Source organism: Spermophilus citellus (assembly GCF_964194105.1).
Source record: "Spermophilus citellus genome assembly, chromosome: 7".
NCBI classification, from domain to species: domain Eukaryota; kingdom Metazoa; phylum Chordata; class Mammalia; order Rodentia; family Sciuridae; genus Spermophilus; species Spermophilus citellus.
The window spans coordinates 12,623,075-12,642,018 of NC_138188.1; positions in this window are offsets into that span (position 1 = coordinate 12,623,075).

Below are 18,944 nucleotides of genomic sequence, written 5' to 3' on the forward strand. Positions count from 1 at the left end.
CTGGAGATTCGTATATTTGGGAAGCCTGGCAACCCCTTTCCATGAAAGTGTTTCTCGCCAGTCACTGTTAGGGCTACATCAAGAGGAAACAAAACATAGAGATAGAACGTGAAACTACTTTATTGTGTCAAGTTTCAAGAACCTAGCACAAACCTTGTTGGATTCAGAGTTCCAAATACATCTATCAATATAGGAGAAAACAGAGTGAAACCTAAAAATTCAAACTGTTACTGGAAACGAACGCTTCAACATAGAAGAACGAAATTTGGGGAACCACGTCGCCTTAGTGTACTGATCATTACCTGAAAGTATCATCCAGTTTGGGTGAAAAAATATTTGCTGAGATTTCTGGAGATTCATAATTTTGGGAAGCCTGGCAACCCCTTTCCATGTAAGTGTTTTTTGCCAGTCACTGCTTAGGGCTACATCAAGAGGAAACAAAACCTAGAGATAGAACGTGAAACTGCTTTATTGTGTCAAGTTTCCAGAAGCTAGCACAAACCGTGTTGGATTTAGAGTTCCAAATACATCTATCAATATAGGAGAAAACAGAGTGAAACCTAAAAATTCAAACTGTTACTGGAAACGAACGCTTCAACATAGAAGTACGAAATTTGGGGAACCAAGTCGCCTTAGTGTACTGATCATTACCTGAAAGTATCATCCAGTTTGGGTGAAAAAATATTTGCTGAGATTTCTGGAGATTCGTAATTTTGGGAAGCCTGGCAACCCCTTTCCATGAAAGTGTTTCTCGCCAGTCACTGCTTAGGGCTACATCAAGAGGAAACAAAACATAGAGATAGAACGTGAAACTACTTTATTGTGTCAAGTTTCAAGAAGCTAGCACAAACCGTGTTGGATTCAGAGTTCCAAATACATCTATCAATAGAGGAGAAAACAGAGTGAAACCTAAAAATTCAAACTGTTACTGGAAACGAACGCTTCAACATAGAAGAACGAAATTTGGGGAACCAAGTCGCCTTAGTGTACTGATCATTACCTGAAAGTATCATCCAGTTTGGGTGAAAAAATATTTGCTGAGATTTCTGGAGATTCGTAATTTTGGGAAGCCTGGCAACCCCTTTCCATGAAAGTGTTTCTCGCCAGTCACTGCTTAGGGCTACATCAAGAGGAAACAAAACATAGAGATAGAACGTGAAACTCCTTTATTGTGTCAAGTTTCAGGAAGCTAGCACAAACCGTGTTGGATTGAGTGTTCCAAATACATCTATCAATATAGGAGAAAACAGAGTGAAACCTAAAAATTCAAACTGTTACTGGAAACGAACGCTTCAACATAGAAGAACGAAATTTGGGGAACCAAGTCGCCTTAGTGTACTGATCATTACCTGAAAGTATCATCCTGTTTGGGTGAAAAAATATTTCCTGAGATTTCTGGAGATTCGTATATTTGGGAAGCCTGGCAACCCCTTTCCATGAAAGTGTTTATCGCCAGTCACTGCTTAGGGCAACATCAAGAGGAAACAAAACATAGAGATAGAACGTGAAACTCCTTTATTGTGTCAAGTTTCAAGAAGCTAGCACAAACCGTGTTGGATTTAGAGTTCCAAATACATCTATCAATATAGGAGAAAACAGAGTGAAACTTAAAAATTCAAACTGTTACTGGAAACGAATGCTTCAATATAGAAGAACGAAATTTGGGGAACCAAGTCGCCTTAGTGTACTGATCATTACCTGAAAGTATCCTCCTGTTTGGGTGAAAAAATATTTGCTGAGATTTCTGGAGATTCGTAATTTTGGGAAGCCTGGCAACCCCTTTCCATGAAAGTGTTTCTCGTCAGTCACTGCTTAGGGCTACATCAAGAGGAAACAAAACATAGAGATAGAACGTGAAACTACTTTATTGTGTCAAGTTTCAAGAAGCTAGCACAAACCGTGTTGTATTCAGAGTTCCAAATACATCTATCAATATAGGAGAAAACAGAGTGAAACCTAAAAATTCAAACTGTTACTGGAAACGAACGCTTCAACATAGAAGAACGAAATTTGGGGAACCAAGTCGCGTTAGTGTAGTGATCATTACCTGAAAGTATCATCCAGTTTGGGTGAAAAAATATTTGCTGAGATTTCTGGAGATTCGTAATTTTGGGAAGCCACCCCTCTCCATGAAAGTGTTTATCGCCAGTCACTGCTTAGGGCTACATCAAGAGGAAACAAAACATAGAGATAGGACGTGAAACTACTTTATTGTGTCAAGTTTCAAGAACCTAGCACAAACCTTGTTGGATTCAGAGTTCCAAATACATCTATCAATATAGGAGAAAACAGAGTGAAACCTAAAAATTCAAACTGTTACTGGAAACGAACGCTTCAACATAGAAGAACGAAATTTGGGGAACCAAGTCGCCTTAGTGTACTGATCATTACCTGAAAGTATCATCCTGTTTGGGTGAAAAAATATTTCCTGAGATTTCTGGAGATTCGTATATTTGGGAAGCCTGGCAACCCCTTTCCATGAAAGTGTTTCTCGCCAGTCACTGTTAGGGCTACATCAAGAGGAAACAAAACATAGAGATACAACGTGAAACTACTTTATTGTGTCAAGTTTCAAGAAGCTAGCACAAACCGTGTTGGATTTAGAGTTCCAAATACATCTATCAATATAGGAGAAAACAGAGTGAAACCTAAATTTCAAACTGTTACTGGAAACGAACGCTTCAACATAGAAGAACGAAATTTGGGGAACCAAGTCGCCTTAGTGTACTGATCATTACCTGAAAGTATCATCCTGTTTGGGTGAAAAAATATTTGCTGAGATTTCTGGAGATTTGTAATTTTAGGAAGCTTGGCAACCCCTTTCCATGAAAGTGTTTCTCCTCAGTCACTGCTTGGGGCTACATCAAGAGGAAACAAAACATAGAGATAGAACGTGAAATTACTATATTGTGTCAAGTTTCAAGAAGCTAGCACAAACCGTGTTGGATTTAGAGTTCCAAATACATCTATCAATATAGGAGAAAACAGAGTGAAACCTAAAAATTCAAACTGTTACTGGAAACGAACGCTTCAACATAGAAGAACGACATTTGGGGAACCAAGTCGCCTTAGTGTACTGATCATTACCTGAAAGTATCATCCAGTTTGGGTGAAAAAATATTTGCTGAGATTTCTGGAGATTCGTAATTTTGGGAAGCATGGCAACCCCTTTCCATGAAAGTGTTTCTTGCCAGTCACTGCTTAGGGCTACATCAAGAGGAAACAAAACATAGAGATAGAACGTGAAACTGCTTTATTGTGTCAAGTTTCAAGAAGCTAGCACAAACCGTGTTGGATTTAGAGTTCCAAATACATCTATCAATATAGGAGAAAACAGAGTGAAACCTAAAAATTCAAACTGTTACTGGAAACGAACGCTTCAACATAGAAGAACGAAATTTGGGGAACCAAGTCGCGTTAGTGTAGTGATCATTACCTGAAAGTATCATCCAGTTTGGGTGAAAAAATATTTCCTGAGATTTCTGGAGATTCGTAATTTTGGGAAGCCACCCCTTTCCATGAAATTGTTTATCGCCAGTCACTGCTTAGGGCTACATCAAGAGGAAACAAAACATAGAGATAGAACGTGAAACTACTTTATTGTGTCATGTTTCAAGAAGCTAGCACAAACCGTGTTGGATTTAGAGTTCCAAATACATCTATCAATAGAGGAGAAAACAGAGTGAAACCTAAAAATTCAAACTGTTACTGGAAACGAACGCTTCAACATAGAAGAACGAAATTTGGGGAACCAAGTCGCCTTAGTGTACTGATCATTACCTGAAGGTATCATCCTGTTTGGGTGAAAAAATATTTCCTGAGATTTCTGGAGATTCGTATATTTGGGAAGCCTGGCAACCCCTTTCCATGAAAGTGTTTCTCGCCAGTCACTGTTAGGGCTACATCAAGAGGAAACAAAACATAGAGATAGAACGTGAAACTACTTTATTGTGTCAAGTTTCAAGAACCTAGCACAAACCTTGTTGGATTCAGAGTTCCAAATACATCTATCAATATAGGAGAAAACAGAGTGAAACCTAAAAATTCAAACTGTTACTGGAAACGAACGCTTCAACATAGAAGAACGAAATTTGGGGAACCACGTCGCCTTAGTGTACTGATCATTACCTGAAAGTATCATCCAGTTTGGGTGAAAAAATATTTGCTGAGATTTCTGGAGATTCATAATTTTGGGAAGCCTGGCAACCCCTTTCCATGTAAGTGTTTTTTGCCAGTCACTGCTTAGGGCTACATCAAGAGGAAACAAAACCTAGAGATAGAACGTGAAACTGCTTTATTGTGTCAAGTTTCCAGAAGCTAGCACAAACCGTGTTGGATTTAGAGTTCCAAATACATCTATCAATATAGGAGAAAACAGAGTGAAACCTAAAAATTCAAACTGTTACTGGAAACGAACGCTTCAACATAGAAGTACGAAATTTGGGGAACCAAGTCGCCTTAGTGTACTGATCATTACCTGAAAGTATCATCCAGTTTGGGTGAAAAAATATTTGCTGAGATTTCTGGAGATTCGTAATTTTGGGAAGCCTGGCAACCCCTTTCCATGAAAGTGTTTCTCGCCAGTCACTGCTTAGGGCTACATCAAGAGGAAACAAAACATAGAGATAGAACGTGAAACTACTTTATTGTGTCAAGTTTCAAGAAGCTAGCACAAACCGTGTTGGATTCAGAGTTCCAAATACATCTATCAATAGAGGAGAAAACAGAGTGAAACCTAAAAATTCAAACTGTTACTGGAAACGAACGCTTCAACATAGAAGAACGAAATTTGGGGAACCAAGTCGCCTTAGTGTACTGATCATTACCTGAAAGTATCATCCAGTTTGGGTGAAAAAATATTTGCTGAGATTTCTGGAGATTCGTAATTTTGGGAAGCCTGGCAACCCCTTTCCATGAAAGTGTTTCTCGCCAGTCACTGCTTAGGGCTACATCAAGAGGAAACAAAACATAGAGATAGAACGTGAAACTCCTTTATTGTGTCAAGTTTCAGGAAGCTAGCACAAACCGTGTTGGATTGAGTGTTCCAAATACATCTATCAATATAGGAGAAAACAGAGTGAAACCTAAAAATTCAAACTGTTACTGGAAACGAACGCTTCAACATAGAAGAACGAAATTTGGGGAACCAAGTCGCCTTAGTGTACTGATCATTACCTGAAAGTATCATCCTGTTTGGGTGAAAAAATATTTCCTGAGATTTCTGGAGATTCGTATATTTGGGAAGCCTGGCAACCCCTTTCCATGAAAGTGTTTATCGCCAGTCACTGCTTAGGGCAACATCAAGAGGAAACAAAACATAGAGATAGAACGTGAAACTCCTTTATTGTGTCAAGTTTCAAGAAGCTAGCACAAACCGTGTTGGATTTAGAGTTCCAAATACATCTATCAATATAGGAGAAAACAGAGTGAAACCTAAAAATTCAAACTGTTACTGGAAACGAATGCTTCAATATAGAAGAACGAAATTTGGGGAACCAAGTCGCCTTAGTGTACTGATCATTACCTGAAAGTATCATCCTGTTTGGGTGAAAAAATATTTGCTGAGATTTCTGGAGATTTGTAATTTTAGGAAGCTTGGCAACCCCTTTCCATGAAAGTGTTTCTCCTCAGTCACTGCTTGGGGCTACATCAAGAGGAAACAAAACATAGAGATAGAACGTGAAATTACTATATTGTGTCAAGTTTCAAGAAGCTAGCACAAACCGTGTTGGATTTAGAGTTCCAAATACATCTATCAATATAGGAGAAAACAGAGTGAAACCTAAAAATTCAAACTGTTACTGGAAACGAACGCTTCAACATAGAAGAACGACATTTGGGGAACCAAGTCGCCTTAGTGTACTGATCATTACCTGAAAGTATCATCCAGTTTGGGTGAAAAAATATTTGCTGAGATTTCTGGAGATTCGTAATTTTGGGAAGCATGGCAACCCCTTTCCATGAAAGTGTTTCTTGCCAGTCACTGCTTAGGGCTACATCAAGAGGAAACAAAACATAGAGATAGAACGTGAAACTGCTTTATTGTGTCAAGTTTCAAGAAGCTAGCACAAACCGTGTTGGATTTAGAGTTCCAAATACATCTATCAATATAGGAGAAAACAGAGTGAAACCTAAAAATTCAAACTGTTACTGGAAACGAACTCTTCAACATAGAAGAACGAAATTTGGGGAACCAAGTCGCGTTAGTGTAGTGATCATTACCTGAAAGTATCATCCAGTTTGGGTGAAAAAATATTTCCTGAGATTTCTGGAGATTCGTAATTTTGGGAAGCCACCCCTTTCCATGAAAATGTTTATCGCCAGTCACTGCTTAGGGCTACATCAAGAGGAAACAAAACATAGAGATAGAACGTGAAACTACTTTATTGTATCAAGTTTCAAGAAGCTAGCACAAACCGTGTTGGATTTAGAGTTCCAAATACATCTATCAATAGAGGAGAAAACAGAGTGAAACCTAAAAATTCAAACTGTTACTGGAAACGAACGCTTCAACATAGAAGAACGAAATTGGGGGAACCAAGTCGCCTTAGTGTACTGATCATTACCTGAAGGTATCATCCTGTTTGGGTGAAAAAATATTTCCTGAGATTTCTGGAGATTCGTAATTTTGGGAAGCCTGGCAACCCCTTTCCATGTAAGTGTTTTTTGCCAGTCACTGCTTAGGGCTACATCAAGAGGAAACAAAACCTAGAGATAGAACGTGAAACTGCTTTATTGTGTCAAGTTTCCAGAAGCTAGCACAAACCGTGTTGGATTTAGAGTTCCAAATACATCTATCAATATAGGAGAAAACAGAGTGAAACCTAAAAATTCAAACTGTTACTGGAAACGAACGCTTCAATATAGAAAAACGAAATTTGGGGAACCAAGTCGCCATAGTGTACTGATCATTACCTGAAAGTATCATCCTATTTGGGTGAAAAAATATTTCCTGAGATTTCTGGAGATTCGTATATTTGGGAAGCCTGGCAACCCCTTTCCATGAAAGTGTTTCTCGCCAGTCACTGTTAGGGCTACATCAAGAGGAAACAAAACATAGAGATAGAACGTGAAACTACTTTATTGTGTCAAGTTTCAAGAAGCTAGCACAAACCGTGTTGGATTTAGAGTTCCAAATACATCTATCAATATAGGAGAAAACAGAGTGAAACCTAAAAATTCAAACTGTTACTGGAAACGAACGCTTCAATATAGAAGAATGAAATTTGGGGAACCAAGTCGCCTTAGTGTACTGATCATTACCTGAAAGTATCATCCAGTTTGGGTGAAAAAATATTTGCTGAGATTTCTGGAGATTCGTAATTTTGGGAAGCCTGGCAACCCCTTTCCATGAAAGTGTTTCTCGTCAGTCACTGCTTAGGGCTACATCAAGAGGAAACAAAACATAGAGATAGAACGTGAAACTACTTTATTGTGTCAAGTTTCAAGAAGCTAGCACAAACCGTGTTGTATTCAGAGTTCCAAATACATCTATCAATATAGGAGAAAACAGAGTGAAACCTAAAAATTCAAACTGTTACTGGAAACGAACGCTTCAACATAGAAGAACGAAATTTGGGGAACCAAGTCGCGTTAGTGTAGTGATCATTACCTGAAAGTATCATCCAGTTTGGGTGAAAAAATATTTGCTGAGATTTCTGGAGATTCGTAATTTTGGGAAGCCACCCCTCTCCATGAAAGTGTTTATCGCCAGTCACTGCTTAGGGCTACATCAAGAGGAAACAAAACATAGAGATAGGACGTGAAACTACTTTATTGTGTCAAGTTTCAAGAACCTAGCACAAACCTTGTTGGATTCAGAGTTCCAAATACATCTATCAATATAGGAGAAAACAGAGTGAAACCTAAAAATTCAAACTGTTACTGGAAACGAACGCTTCAACATAGAAGAACGAAATTTGGGGAACCAAGTCGCCTTAGTGTACTGATCATTACCTGAAAGTATCATCCTGTTTGGGTGAAAAAATATTTCCTGAGATTTCTGGAGATTCGTATATTTGGGAAGCCTGGCAACCCCTTTCCATGAAAGTGTTTCTCGCCAGTCACTGTTAGGGCTACATCAAGAGGAAACAAAACATAGAGATACAACGTGAAACTACTTTATTGTGTCAAGTTTCAAGAAGCTAGCACAAACCGTGTTGGATTTAGAGTTCCAAATACATCTATCAATATAGGAGAAAACAGAGTGAAACCTAAATTTCAAACTGTTACTGGAAACGAACGCTTCAACATAGAAGAACGAAATTTGGGGAACCAAGTCGCCTTAGTGTACTGATCATTACCTGAAAGTATCATCCAGTGTGGGTGAAAAAATATTTGCTGAGATTTCTGGAGATTTGTAATTTTAGGAAGCTTGGCAACCCCTTTCCATGAAAGTGTTTCTCCTCAGTCACTGCTTGGGGCTACATCAAGAGGAAACAAAACATAGAGATAGAACGTGAAATTACTATATTGTGTCAAGTTTCAAGAAGCTAGCACAAACCGTGTTGGATTTAGAGTTCCAAATACATCTATCAATATAGGAGAAAACAGAGTGAAACCTAAAAATTCAAACTGTTACTGGAAACGAACGCTTCAACATAGAAGAACGACATTTGGGGAACCAAGTCGCCTTAGTGTACTGATCATTACCTGAAAGTATCATCCAGTTTGGGTGAAAAAATATTTGCTGAGATTTCTGGAGATTCGTAATTTTGGGAAGCATGGCAACCCCTTTCCATGAAAGTGTTTCTTGCCAGTCACTGCTTAGGGCTACATCAAGAGGAAACAAAACATAGAGATAGAACGTGAAACTGCTTTATTGTGTCAAGTTTCAAGAAGCTAGCACAAACCGTGTTGGATTTAGAGTTCCAAATACATCTATCAATATAGGAGAAAACAGAGTGAAACCTAAAAATTCAAACTGTTACTGGAAACGAACGCTTCAACATAGAAGAACGAAATTTGGGGAACCAAGTCGCGTTAGTGTAGTGATCATTACCTGAAAGTATCATCCAGTTTGGGTGAAAAAATATTTCCTGAGATTTCTGGAGATTCGTAATTTTGGGAAGCCACCCCTTTCCATGAAAGTGTTTATCGCCAGTCACTGCTTAGGGCTACATCAAGAGGAAACAAAACATAGAGATAGAACGTGAAACTACTTTATTGTGTCAAGTTTCAAGAAGCTAGCACAAACCGTGTTGGATTTAGAGTTCCAAATACATCTATCAATAGAGGAGAAAACACAGTGAAACCTAAAAATTCAAACTGTTACTGGAAACGAACGCTTCAACATAGAAGAACGAAATTTGGGGAACCAAGTCGCCTTAGTGTACTGATCATTACCTGAAGGTATCATCCTGTTTGGGTGAAAAAATATTTCCTGAGATTTCTGGAGATTCGTATATTTGGGAAGCCTGGCAACCCCTTTCCATGAAAGTGTTTCTCGCCAGTCACTGTTAGGGCTACATCAAGAGGAAACAAAACATAGAGATAGAACGTGAAACTACTTTATTGTGTCAAGTTTCAAGAACCTAGCACAAACCTTGTTGGATTCAGAGTTCCAAATACATCTATCAATATAGGAGAAAACAGAGTGAAACCTAAAAATTCAAACTGTTACTGGAAACGAACGCTTCAACATAGAAGAACGAAATTTGGGGAACCACGTCGCCTTAGTGTACTGATCATTACCTGAAAGTATCATCCAGTTTGGGTGAAAAAATATTTGCTGAGATTTCTGGAGATTCATAATTTTGGGAAGCCTGGCAACCCCTTTCCATGTAAGTGTTTTTTGCCAGTCACTGCTTAGGGCTACATCAAGAGGAAACAAAACCTAGAGATAGAACGTGAAACTGCTTTATTGTGTCAAGTTTCCAGAAGCTAGCACAAACCGTGTTGGATTTAGAGTTCCAAATACATCTATCAATATAGGAGAAAACAGAGTGAAACCTAAAAATTCAAACTGTTACTGGAAACGAACGCTTCAACATAGAAGTACGAAATTTGGGGAACCAAGTCGCCTTAGTGTACTGATCATTACCTGAAAGTATCATCCAGTTTGGGTGAAAAAATATTTGCTGAGATTTCTGGAGATTCGTAATTTTGGGAAGCCTGGCAACCCCTTTCCATGAAAGTGTTTCTCGCCAGTCACTGCTTAGGGCTACATCAAGAGGAAACAAAACATAGAGATAGAACGTGAAACTACTTTATTGTGTCAAGTTTCAAGAAGCTAGCACAAACCGTGTTGGATTCAGAGTTCCAAATACATCTATCAATAGAGGAGAAAACAGAGTGAAACCTAAAAATTCAAACTGTTACTGGAAACGAACGCTTCAACATAGAAGAACGAAATTTGGGGAACCAAGTCGCCTTAGTGTACTGATCATTACCTGAAAGTATCATCCAGTTTGGGTGAAAAAATATTTGCTGAGATTTCTGGAGATTCGTAATTTTGGGAAGCCTGGCAACCCCTTTCCATGAAAGTGTTTCTCGCCAGTCACTGCTTAGGGCTACATCAAGAGGAAACAAAACATAGAGATAGAACGTGAAACTCCTTTATTGTGTCAAGTTTCAGGAAGCTAGCACAAACCGTGTTGGATTGAGAGTTCCAAATACATCTATCAATATAGGAGAAAACAGAGTGAAACCTAAAAATTCAAACTGTTACTGGAAACGAACGCTTCAACATAGAAGAACGAAATTTGGGGAACCAAGTCGCCTTAGTGTACTGATCATTACCTGAAAGTATCATCCTGTTTGGGTGAAAAAATATTTCCTGAGATTTCTGGAGATTCGTATATTTGGGAAGCCTGGCAACCCCTTTCCATGAAAGTGTTTCTCGCCAGTCACTGTTAGGGCTACATCAAGAGGAAACAAAACATAGAGATACAACGTGAAACTACTTTATTGTGTCAAGTTTCAAGAAGCTAGCACAAACCGTGTTGGATTTAGAGTTCCAAATACATCTATCAATATAGGAGAAAACAGAGTGAAACCTAAATTTCAAACTGTTACTGGAAACGAACGCTTCAACATAGAAGAACGAAATTTGGGGAACCAAGTCGCCTTAGTGTACTGATCATTACCTGAAAGTATCATCCAGTGTGGGTGAAAAAATATTTGCTGAGATTTCTGGAGATTTGTAATTTTAGGAAGCTTGGCAACCCCTTTCCATGAAAGTGTTTCTCCTCAGTCACTGCTTGGGGCTACATCAAGAGGAAACAAAACATAGAGATAGAACGTGAAATTACTATATTGTGTCAAGTTTCAAGAAGCTAGCACAAACCGTGTTGGATTTAGAGTTCCAAATACATCTATCAATATAGGAGAAAACAGAGTGAAACCTAAAAATTCAAACTGTTACTGGAAACGAACGCTTCAACATAGAAGAACGACATTTGGGGAACCAAGTCGCCTTAGTGTACTGATCATTACCTGAAAGTATCATCCAGTTTGGGTGAAAAAATATTTGCTGAGATTTCTGGAGATTCGTAATTTTGGGAAGCATGGCAACCCCTTTCCATGAAAGTGTTTCTTGCCAGTCACTGCTTAGGGCTACATCAAGAGGAAACAAAACATAGAGATAGAACGTGAAACTGCTTTATTGTGTCAAGTTTCAAGAAGCTAGCACAAACCGTGTTGGATTTAGAGTTCCAAATACATCTATCAATATAGGAGAAAACAGAGTGAAACCTAAAAATTCAAACTGTTACTGGAAACGAACGCTTCAACATAGAAGAACGAAATTTGGGGAACCAAGTCGCGTTAGTGTAGTGATCATTACCTGAAAGTATCATCCAGTTTGGGTGAAAAAATATTTCCTGAGATTTCTGGAGATTCGTAATTTTGGGAAGCCACCCCTTTCCATGAAAGTGTTTATCGCCAGTCACTGCTTAGGGCTACATCAAGAGGAAACAAAACATAGAGATAGAACGTGAAACTACTTTATTGTGTCAAGTTTCAAGAAGCTAGCACAAACCGTGTTGGATTTAGAGTTCCAAATACATCTATCAATAGAGGAGAAAACAGAGTGAAACCTAAAAATTCAAACTGTTACTGGAAACGAACGCTTCAACATAGAAGAACGAAATTTGGGGAACCAAGTCGCCTTAGTGTACTGATCATTACCTGAAGGTATCATCCTGTTTGGGTGAAAAAATATTTCCTGAGATTTCTGGAGATTCGTATATTTGGGAAGCCTGGCAACCCCTTTCCATGAAAGTGTTTCTCGCCAGTCACTGTTAGGGCTACATCAAGAGGAAACAAAACATAGAGATAGAACGTGAAACTACTTTATTGTGTCAAGTTTCAAGAACCTAGCACAAACCTTGTTGGATTCAGAGTTCCAAATACATCTATCAATATAGGAGAAAACAGAGTGAAACCTAAAAATTCAAACTGTTACTGGAAACGAACGCTTCAACATAGAAGAACGAAATTTGGGGAACCACGTCGCCTTAGTGTACTGATCATTACCTGAAAGTATCATCCAGTTTGGGTGAAAAAATATTTGCTGAGATTTCTGGAGATTCATAATTTTGGGAAGCCTGGCAACCCCTTTCCATGTAAGTGTTTTTTGCCAGTCACTGCTTAGGGCTACATCAAGAGGAAACAAAACCTAGAGATAGAACGTGAAACTGCTTTATTGTGTCAAGTTTCCAGAAGCTAGCACAAACCGTGTTGGATTTAGAGTTCCAAATACATCTATCAATATAGGAGAAAACAGAGTGAAACCTAAAAATTCAAACTGTTACTGGAAACGAACGCTTCAACATAGAAGTACGAAATTTGGGGAACCAAGTCGCCTTAGTGTACTGATCATTACCTGAAAGTATCATCCAGTTTGGGTGAAAAAATATTTGCTGAGATTTCTGGAGATTCGTAATTTTGGGAAGCCTGGCAACCCCTTTCCATGAAAGTGTTTCTCGCCAGTCACTGCTTAGGGCTACATCAAGAGGAAACAAAACATAGAGATAGAACGTGAAACTACTTTATTGTGTCAAGTTTCAAGAAGCTAGCACAAACCGTGTTGGATTCAGAGTTCCAAATACATCTATCAATAGAGGAGAAAACAGAGTGAAACCTAAAAATTCAAACTGTTACTGGAAACGAACGCTTCAACATAGAAGAACGAAATTTGGGGAACCAAGTCGCCTTAGTGTACTGATCATTACCTGAAAGTATCATCCAGTTTGGGTGAAAAAATATTTGCTGAGATTTCTGGAGATTCGTAATTTTGGGAAGCCTGGCAACCCCTTTCCATGAAAGTGTTTCTCGCCAGTCACTGCTTAGGGCTACATCAAGAGGAAACAAAACATAGAGATAGAACGTGAAACTCCTTTATTGTGTCAAGTTTCAGGAAGCTAGCACAAACCGTGTTGGATTGAGAGTTCCAAATACATCTATCAATATAGGAGAAAACAGAGTGAAACCTAAAAATTCAAACTGTTACTGGAAACGAACGCTTCAACATAGAAGAACGAAATTTGGGGAACCAAGTCGCCTTAGTGTACTGATCATTACCTGAAAGTATCATCCTGTTTGGGTGAAAAAATATTTCCTGAGATTTCTGGAGATTCGTATATTTGGGAAGCCTGGCAACCCCTTTCCATGAAAGTGTTTATCGCCAGTCACTGCTTAGGGCAACATCAAGAGGAAACAAAACATAGAGATAGAACGTGAAACTCCTTTATTGTGTCAAGTTTCAAGAAGCTAGCACAAACCGTGTTGGATTTAGAGTTCCAAATACATCTATCAATATAGGAGAAAACAGAGTGAAACCTAAAAATTCAAACTGTTACTGGAAACGAATGCTTCAATATAGAAGAACGAAATTTGGGGAACCAAGTCGCCTTAGTGTACTGATCATTACCTGAAAGTATCATCCAGTGTGGGTGAAAAAATATTTGCTGAGATTTCTGGAGATTCGTAATTTTGGGAAGCCTGGCAACCCCTTTCCATGAAAGTGTTTCTCGTCAGTCACTGCTTAGGGCTACATCAAGAGGAAACAAAACATAGAGATAGAACGTGAAACTACTTTATTGTGTCAAGTTTCAAGAACCTAGCACAAACCTTGTTGGATTCAGAGTTCCAAATACATCTATCAATATAGGAGAAAACAGAGTGAAACCTAAAAATTCAAACTGTTACTGGAAACGAACGCTTCAACATAGAAGAACGAAATTTGGGGAACCAAGTCGCCTTAGTGTACTGATCATTACCTGAAAGTATCATCCTGTTTGGGTGAAAAAATATTTGCTGAGATTTCTGGAGATTCGTATATTTGGGAAGCCTGGCAACCCCTTTCCATGAAAGTGTTTCTCGCCAGTCACTGTTAGGGCTACATCAAGAGGAAACAAAACATAGAGATAGAACGTGAAACTACTTTATTGTGTCAAGTTTCAAGAAGCTAGCACAAACCGTGTTGGATTTAGAGTTCCAAATACATCTATCAATATAGGAGAAAACAGAGTGAAATCTAAAAATTCAAACTGTTACTGGAAACGAACGCTTCAACATAGAAGAACGAAATTTGGGGAACCAAGTCGCCTTAGTGTACTGATCATTACCTGAAAGTATCATCCTGTTTCGGTGAAAAAATATTTGCTGAGATTTCTGGAGATTTGTAATTTTAGGAAGCTTGGCAACCCATTTCCATGAAAGTGTTTCTCCTCAGTCACTGCTTGGGGCTACATCAAGAGGAAACAAAACATAGAGATAGAACGTGAAACTACTTTATTGTGTCAAGTTTCAAGAAGCTAGCACAAACCGTGTTGGATTTAGAGTTCCAAATACATCTATCAATATAGGAGAAAACAGAGTGAAACCTAAAAATTCAAACTGTTACTGGAAACGAACGCTTCAACATAGAAGAACGACATTTGGCGAACCAAGTCGCCTTAGTGTACTGATCATTACCTGAAAGTATCATCCAGTTTGGGTGAAAAAATATTTGCTGAGATTTCTGGAGATTCGTAATTTTGGGAAGCCTGGCAACCCCTTTCCATGAAAGTGTTTCTCGCCAGTCACTGTTAGGGCTACATCAAGAGGAAACAAAACATAGAGATAGAACGTGAAACTACTTTATTGTGTCAAGTTTCAAGAACCTAGCACAAACCTTGTTGGATTCAGAGTTCCAAATACATCTATCAATATAGGAGAAAACAGAGTGAAACCTAAAAATTCAAACTGTTACTGGAAACGAACGCTTCAACATAGAAGAACGAAATTTGGGGAACCACGTCGCCTTAGTGTACTGATCATTACCTGAAAGTATCATCCAGTTTGGGTGAAAAAATATTTGCTGAGATTTCTGGAGATTCATAATTTTGGGAAGCCTGGCAACCCCTTTCCATGTAAGTGTTTTTTGCCAGTCACTGCTTAGGGCTACATCAAGAGAAAACAAAACCTAGAGATAGAACGTGAAACTGCTTTATTGTGTCAAGTTTCCAGAAGCTAGCACAAACCGTGTTGGATTTAGAGTTCCAAATACATCTATCAATATAGGAGAAAACAGAGTGAAACCTAAAAATTCAAACTGTTACTGGAAACGAACGCTTCAACATAGAAGTACGAAATTTGGGGAACCAAGTCGCCTTAGTGTACTGATCATTACCTGAAAGTATCATCCAGTTTGGGTGAAAAAATATTTGCTGAGATTTCTGGAGATTCGTAATTTTGGGAAGCCTGGCAACCCCTTTCCATGAAAGTGTTTCTCGCCAGTCACTGCTTAGGGCTACATCAAGAGGAAACAAAACATAGAGATAGAACGTGAAACTACTTTATTGCGTCAAGTTTCAAGAAGCTAGCACAAACCGTGTTGGATTCAGAGTTCCAAATACATCTATCAATAGAGGAGAAAACAGAGTGAAACCTAAAAATTCAAACTGTTACTGGAAACGAACGCTTCAACATAGAAGAACGAAATTTGGGGAACCAAGTCGCCTTAGTGTACTGATCATTACCTGAAAGTATCATCCAGTTTGGGTGAAAAAATATTTGCTAAGATTTCTGGAGATTCGTAATTTTGGGAAGCCTGGCAACCCCTTTCCATGAAAGTGTTTCTCGCCAGTCACTGCTTAGGGCTACATCAAGAGGAAACAAAACATAGAGATAGAACGTGAAACTCCTTTATTGTGTCAAGTTTCAGGAAGCTAGCACAAACCGTGTTGGATTGAGAGTTCCAAATACATCTATCAATATAGGAGAAAACAGAGTGAAACCTAAAAATTCAAACTGTTACTGGAAACGAACGCTTCAACATAGAAGAACGAAATTTGGGGAACCAAGTCGCCTTAGTGTACTGATCATTACCTGAAAGTATCATCCTGTTTGGGTGAAAAAATATTTCCTGAGATTTCTGGAGATTCGTATATTTGGGAAGCCTGGCAACCCCTTTCCATGAAAGTGTTTATCGCCAGTCACTGCTTAGGGCTACATCAAGAGGAAACAAAACATAGAGATAGAACGTGAAACTCCTTTATTGTGTCAAGTTTCAAGAAGCTAGCACAAACCGTGTTGGATTTAGAGTTCCAAATACATCTATCAATATAGGAGAAAACAGAGTGAAACCTAAAAATTCAAACTGTTACTGGAAACGAACGCTTCAATATAGAAGAACGAAATTTGGGGAACCAAGTCGCCTTAGTGTACTGATCATTACCTGAAAGTATCATCCAGTGTGGGTGAAAAAATATTTGCTGAGATTTCTGGAGATTCGTAATTTTGGGAAGCCTGGCAACCCCTTTCCATGAAAGTGTTTCTCGTCAGTCACTGCTTAGGGCTACATCAAGAGGAAACAAAACATAGAGATAGAACGTGAAACTACTTTATTGTGTCAAGTTTCAAGAAGCTAGCACAAACCGTGTTGGATTTAGAGTTCCAAATACATCTATCAATATAGGAGAAAACAGAGTGAAACCTAAAAATTCAAACTGTTACTGGAAACGAACGCTTCAACATAGAAGAACGAAATTTGGGGAACCAAGTCGCCTTAGTGTACTGATCATTACCTGAAAGTATCATCCAGTTTGGGTGAAAAAATATTTGCTGCGATTTCTGGAGATTCGTAATTTTGGGAAGCCACCCCTTTCCATGAAAGTGTTTCTCCTCAGTCACTGCTTGGGGCTACATCAAGAGGAAACAAAACATAGAGATGGAATGTGAAATTACTTTATTGTGTCAAGTTTCAAGAAGCTAGCACAAACCGTGTTGGATTTAGAGTTCCAAATACATCTATCAATATAGGAGAAAACAGAGTGAAACCTAAAAATTCAAACTGTTACTGGAAACGAACGCTTCAACATAGAAGAACGACATTTGGGGAACCAAGTCGCCTTAGTGTACTGATCATTACCTGAAAGTATCATCCAGTTTGGGTGAAAAAAATATTTGCTGAGATTTCTGGAGATTCGTAATTTTGGGAAGCCTGGCAACCCCTTTCCATGAAAGTGTTTCTCCTCAGTCACTGCTTGGGGCTACATCAAGAGGAAACAAAACATAGAGATAGAACGTGAAACTGCTTTATTGTGTCATGTTTCCAGAAGCTAGCACAAACCGTGTTGGATTTAGAGTTCCAAATACATCTATCAATATAGGAGAAAACAGAGTGAAACCTAAAAATTCAAACTGTTACTGGAAATGAACGCTTCAACATAGAAGAACGAAATTTGGGGAACCAAGTCGCGTTAGTGTAGTGATCATTACCTGAAAGTATCATCCTGTTTGGGTGAAAAAATATTTCCTGAGATTTCTGGAGATTCGTATATTTGGGAAGCCTGGCAACCCCTTTCCATGAAAGTGTTTCTCGCCGGTCACTGCTTAGGGCTACATCAAGAGGAAACAAAACATAGAGATAGAACGTGAAACTGCTTTATTGTGTCAAGTTTCCAGAAGCTAGCACAAACCGTGTTGGATTTAGAGTTCCAAATACATCTATCAATATAGGAGAAAACAGAGTGAAATCTAAAAATTCAAACTGTTACTGGAAACGAACGCTTCAACATAGAAGAACGAAATTTGGGGAACCAAGTCGCCTTAGTGTACTGATCATTACCTGAAAGTATCATCCTGTTTCGGTGAAAAAATATTTGCTGAGATTTCTGGAGATTTGTAATTTTAGGAAGCTTGGCAACCCATTTCCATGAAAGTGTTTCTCCTCAGTCACTGCTTGGGGCTACATCAAGAGGAAACAAAACATAGAGATAGAACGTGAAACTACTTTATTGTGTCAAGTTTCAAGAAGCTAGCACAAACCGTGTTGGATTTAGAGTTCCAAATACATCTATCAATATAGGAGAAAACAGAGTGAAACCTAAAAATTCAAACTGTTACTGGAAACGAACGCTTCAACATAGAAGAACGACATTTGGCGAACCAAGTCGCCTTAGTGTACTGATCATTACCTGAAAGTATCATCCAGTTTGGGTGAAAAAATATTTGCTGAGATTTCTGGAGATTCGTAATTTTGGGAAGCCTGGCAACCCCTTTCCATGAAAGTGTTTCTCGCCAGTCACTGTTAGGGCTACATCAAGAGGAAACAAAACATAGAGATAGAACGTGAAACTACTTTATTGTGTCAAGTTTCAAGAACCTAGCACAAACCTTGTTGGATTCAGAGTTCCAAATACATCTATCAATATAGGAGAAAACAGAGTGAAACCTAAAAATTCAAACTGTTACTGGAAACGAACGCTTCAACATAGAAGAACGAAATTTGGGGAACCACGTCGCCTTAGTGTACTGATCATTACCTGAAAGTATCATCCAGTTTGGGTGAAAAAATATTTGCTGAGATTTCTGGAGATTCATAATTTTGGGAAGCCTGGCAACCCCTTTCCATGTAAGTGTTTTTTGCCAGTCACTGCTTAGGGCTACATCAAGAGAAAACAAAACCTAGAGATAGAACGTGAAACTGCTTTATTGTGTCAAGTTTCCAGAAGCTA